General features: G+C 32.1%; 1 long non-coding RNA gene across 1 annotated transcript; it reads right to left on the reverse strand.

The window, feature by feature from the left end:
- Nucleotides 1-5112: 5112 nt before the first annotated feature.
- LOC149422873 (uncharacterized) lies at nt 5113-5825 on the reverse strand. Its single transcript, XR_016302291.1, has 3 exons — nt 5702-5825; nt 5364-5536; nt 5113-5219 (listed from the first exon to the last, which is right to left on the reverse strand). It is a non-coding gene; the product is annotated as an uncharacterized LOC149422873 (long non-coding RNA).
- Between the last annotated feature and the right edge of the window lie 208 nt (nt 5826-6033).

Consider the following 6033-nt stretch of genomic DNA (forward strand, 5'->3'; position numbering starts at 1 on the left):
TACATTATTTTTACCCTCTCAGTAAGACTCATGGGAAATTAAATAATTTAAACCAATCAGTGGCTGAGTTGGCAATGCGTCAGGTTCCCACTCAGGCGTGGCGAATTCTATTCCTTGGCTGGCTAATCCATCACCACAAAACCAAATTTTCCATTTAATGGTGATGGTAGTGAGAAATTTTTTTTTTCAGATTATTCCTAACCTGGTAGTATTCACCTTTCTTTTTAAAATGTAAAATAAAATAAAATATTACAAAAGAAATTTATTGAATATTTGAATGTAATAAAGATTCACTAAATGTGATAAAGATTCACTAATGTTTTCTGTTAGATGATAAGTGCATAAATCTAAATATATATATATGTGTGTGCATATTTATGAAGAAAATGTTGAATTTGTACCCGTCGCATTGTCAAACTGAGTAAAGCTCGATGTGCGTAAAGATAGATAAGAAAAACTAGCTAAGAAAAGCAACTGCAGTCGACAAACTGCTAATTGCTAAAAAAGATTGATTGGACTTTACTTATATGAATGAATGAATAGATAACATTTATTAATATTGTTAGCAATAATGCGCTAAGTAAATAGCTATAATGAAATATAATAATGTCTTCCCGGTTTAGGACAATAATCGGCAAGGTTAATGTTACGCAGTTCGAATTCCCAGCCGTCGGCAGTTGGAAAGCATAAATAAACCACTCACTTGGAAAGGAACCAACTGTTCCCTGGGTGTTCAGTAGGTTCCTTCTTTACCGGCCGATACACGCGGCAGCTGGAGTAGTTTTCCTGTTGGCCGACAGAGGGCATCTCTGGCAGCATAAGAGCGAACCACACGACTGTAGTGCCAATATTTAAATAAGTAGCTACAATATATTATAAATTAATGAAGTATAATCTTTTGAAATATCGTTCACTAGCTTGTAATCTTCCAAATATTAATATAAAATTAAATTAGAAAATATTTTATGCAGTTACCTAGTTTTATACATATTTAAATTTAAAAAAGAGCTATAACATAGGGAAATTTCTTCAACAACCTTGTAGATTTTAAGGGTAAACGTAACTTGCGTTACAATCTACGCTTTCATAGATGGTGATAATTTAATTATTTTATGAAAACACTCTTTTTGCAAGTTATGCTTCAAAATATTAAGACAAATTATATGTTTGCACCCGCACATACATACTTAAAATAAAAAGTTTTGTCCGTATAAAAACTCAATTCTGTCAAGGCGTACAAACACAATATTGGATTGAATCACCGATACATATTTGTGCCTTGTACATTGTATGCCTTTTTTGAAAGAATTGAGATTTTATATGGACAAAACTATTTATTCATATTCATATTGAGTATGTATGGGCGGGTGCAAACATATAATTTGTCTTAATATTAATTTTTTTAATAATAAGACAAATACACATTAAATATGTACACATAATTTTTTTTCCTATCAATTGAAACACTTAAAATAATTTATAGGTCAATGGCTGGATCTATTATAAGATACGGATTAACAACATGGGGAAATACTACTGAAACCAATCTGAAACAAGTCCAAGTTGTACAAAACGCTATTGTAAAATTACTAGTCGTCCCTAATATTTTCAAACAAAGACATAATACACCGTTGCTGTTTAAGAGTGCCAAAATTTTACCTGTTAAGGCTATTCTATTGCAAAAAATTATAATTCAGCATATATTTACCCCGCAGCATAAAAAGAAATTATAACATAAAGACAGCACTAGATTCACGCGCAATGACGGGTTAATAGTTCATAATAATAAATATGGACAGAGAACGTTTGAATACAACATACCGAAGATATTTAATTTATTACCTGACACTATAAAGCAATGTAAGTCTATGAATGAGGTTAAATATATGGTGAAAAATTGGCTATCGGAAAAAAAATATTTATTTTAATGTGTATGAAAAAATTTTGAATCTGTAGATATAAGAGATAAATTAAAACTTCTAAAATGTATATGTAACTTAACTTTAAGCACCTGTTGACAAGCCAATTCAATTGGCTTAGCAGGACTTGTTTGTAGATATGTATTAACTATTCATTCAATAAAAATTTAAAAAAAAAAAAAAAAAAGTACAAATTGTAAAAATTGTATTATCATAAAATAATGAAATTGTCACCATCAATCAACGCGTAGATTATAACGCACGTTACATTTACCCTTAATCTCAATTTGAATGCATAGTTATTTATCCCTTTGCAACCGACAAAAAATTTCAAAAGTGAAAAATTTCCACACTTTTAAAGCTCTTAGAAATTATCCCACGGGGCTTTGTGGTCCTTTTCACTGGGGTTCAGAATATCAAGAGAAGTTAATATATTATTATTAGAAAAATAGCATTTAACTTCCATCTATGTAGTGCAAAGTTTGACGTCAAAAATTGTCTATCGCGGCGCACAACAATTGTCTTGTTTTGGCGTACGTTGTAAGATTTCACCGTCAGGAGGATTATGTTGTTTTGTTTTTTTTTTGTATCAAGTATTTTGTGCTGATTCTATGACACACAGCGTGAGAATATCGGGTTGCTGTATGGCGGTGTTTTTCGGTCATGTCGAATTTAGAGGCAGAAAATGGCGTGCTGTTTATAATATAATAATATTATAATGCAATTTTGTCCCACAATATCGTCTCTTTAATGGGGGTTCTCTGCACAAATGCACTTTTGAGAAAACCGCCACTGATTAAAATACATGCGCGTAAAGGTACTCTACATAAGCAGCTCCCGCACATTCCATCGACACCGGTTCCGTTCCAGGATTCCATTTGTCCAGATTTAAAAAAAAAAACTCAAGCTCGTATGAAGCCGGTTGTAAAGGGATATTCAGACAGTCAAACATTTAAAATTATGGTATTAATAAATAAAATAAAATAATTTAGATAAACTGAAAAGAAGTATTAATTGTATAAAATATATTATTATGTATTTTATTTAAAATAAAAAAATAAAATATTTACATTTTGTACAATCATTATTATTTAACAAGTTATTTTCTCTAAACCACAATTTTCAGATTTTTATATAGGTCCTTATTAGTGTCAAAATAATGCTGAAGGTAGTCGCAATCTATTTGCACGGATAAATTTTTACTTGTAGCATATGTGAATGCTTCCTGGAAACAAAGAAAATTTAAATATTACAACTTGAGGTTTTACTCATTAATTTATTCCAAAAATAAATAAAACTATTCATCCTACGATTTCTAGACTTATAGAAAAGTCAATAGATGTCACTCATTAAAAATAAAAATGGATACATTTAACCAAGACACTAACTAGATTGCGTTTATTTTTGTGATTTGTTTTTGGGGTGTTATGCCGTGTTGCGCTAACTCCTTCTTTAGCCAACGTTTCGGACAGCATTGCAGTGTCCATCATCAGGGCAGATGTGTTATTTGAGGTTGTGTTAAAATGTGTGCTTATGTATGAGGTTGTGATACCGTGTTGCCAGCTCCAACCCTCTGAGCTAACATTAACGTATCATTTCATATTTAAAGTGGTTTTCTTCGTTTAGCTCTGGTGTATCCGTCAATTACCGGATACCAAGAACTATTGAGCTTAGCTCCATCGTCTCTATTAATGTTTACGGGATTTTTATGAATTTCAATGGCTTCCGTAATCAGCCGTGCTCTATAAGTTTTGGGTCTCCCCAGGATTTCAGGAACAAATCCAAAATAATGCCCGGTGTCAATCAAATGCTCGGCAATTGCCGATTTGTCAGGGTGGCCGAGTTTACAAGCTCTGAAGTGTTCTGAAATCCTTTTGGAGATAGTCCGCTCTGTCTGGCCTACATAGACCTTGTCACATCCGGAACTGCTGAGTTTATACACTCCATCTGTTTCCAGAGGAAACGTTGGCTAAAGAAGGAGTTAGCGCAACACGGCATAACACCCCAAAAACAAATCACAAAAATACTTTTGGCCGTGAAAATCTTAAATCTTATTAGATTGCGTTTAGTTCAGGAAGAATCTTGCAATCATACATAATGAAGATAGCTGCCAGTAAAATTATGCATTTAGAAATTGAAGATAATGTTGGTAGTTCTTAGTCGAAGTTTAGCCGGACTTTTAAATGCATTTTAAAACAGAATATATCTACAAAGTAACCTATTGAAAATAACACAAAAAATTAAAGGTGATGAATATAAAATAATATTAGTAAAACATGTAACAGTAACATAAAATATTATAGAAACTAGAACAATAAGACATATAAGACAAATCACTAAAACTAGATTACCAACGCTACTCTAATTTGTAGGATTCAACAGTGCTGGTATAGATTACGCTTAATTCTACAAATGGAGTCAATAAATATATCAATAGTACCCCATACTTGTTGCCCAGATCATGCATCCTATTGGTCAGTGAGTGTTTCTGATAGTTGGTTGTGTATGAATTACAGAAGAATGTTATATTTTGTCTTGCATTCCTAGTCGGCACATGGAATTTAAAACTAGCAACGATAGCAGGACAGTCAATTAAGTTGTTAATGACTATGTGTAACACAACCAGGTCTGACATAATTCTCCTGTCAGACAGTGTTATTAGATGCAATTGATTCATCAAACTGACATAATTAATGTAATCAATTGGAATTCTGAGTAGAAAATTTACATACCTAAGAAATTTGTGCTGAACTCTTTCTATATTGTTAGAAGTATGATACAGTTAATATGACCAAAGGGGATATGGTAGAATTAGCTCAGTGGCAGAGAAAAGCCCCGGCAAGTCTGAGGTCCTGGGTTCATTTCCTAGATGCGACCAAATCTTTTTCTTATTTTCGGTTGAGTCGCTAATATTGTTTTCAATGATTAAATATGACATTGAGGTTTTACTCTTAAAATCATAATCTTTTTTTATTTAATTATACATAATAATACGTCTTGCATGTGATGATGGATACTGCAAAACTGTTTGAAATGTTGGCTCAAATAAGAGGAAACACAACACAGCTAAAAGTCATACAATATAATAATAAGACTTGGCAAAATTTGATTGTGCCGTTTTTGTTAGGAATTCAGTATTTGAATTACACCATATTCTAGAAATAAAATCTAAGAACATGTTGCAAGTTTTTACCTTAGCTAAAACTTTTCCCACGCCTTTGCCACGAAAAACTTCAGGGACTTCTGTGTGGATGAATGTTATCTTCTTCCCATTTAAATCATAATCAATTGTTGCTAAATCTGAAAAATAAGACTTAATACTTTATAGAACAACAACAGAATAAGATGCTCCCACAACCATTGTGCATTATTACTCTGATGTACTGGGCATAACAAGATTAACGCGAGCAATACGGTATCAAAAATGAATCACGATAACTTTACCTTTATTGATTTGAACAACAAATTGGCGTTTGTCGACATCATGATAGGCTTTCAAAGCAGAAGCCGAAAAATTTGCAATCTTTGATCGTGTGATCATTTTAGTTGAATTTTTAGCCAAGTTTAGCATATTTTACTTCGAAAATTGTAAGGCTTACGCAAGATGTTGCTGTTAACTGAAAAAATGAACCGTCTTAATTATTTTATATTATTATTAGCTTATAATCTACGTGCAAATAAAATTTTATCAGCAGAGAGCAAGCAAGTGTGACTACCAGTAAATCAATCCAAAAAAGGAATTCATTCCGTTAAATTATATTGTAGCTTGACCACAGACTTACGGTTTATTTTGTAATTATGTATGTTCACAGATTTGCGTTATATTTTTTAGGTAAATGCGAAATTTGTCATGAATCCTGAGTTTGACATTTCTCAGCAAACGACCAAACAGAGCTGTCATTTATTCCACAGATTTCTTTAAATATAGATAATTATATTGTTCAAATTCGTCATCAGACACATTTAACATTTTTGGTAAAATAGGCTATCCGACATTTGTCATAAGAGCTATATTTAGGTGCAGTCTTACTGTTTATAAATGGTTTCCATGGTTACGTTTTCTGGCTACAGTGTAAACATGATATAAACAAAACTTCAAATTCCATTCCACTCA

Source organism: Hesperophylax consimilis, chromosome 6 (assembly GCF_061612785.1).
Source record: "Hesperophylax consimilis isolate HC1 chromosome 6, BYU_Hcon_1.0, whole genome shotgun sequence".
NCBI lineage: Eukaryota > Metazoa > Arthropoda > Insecta > Trichoptera > Limnephilidae > Hesperophylax > Hesperophylax consimilis.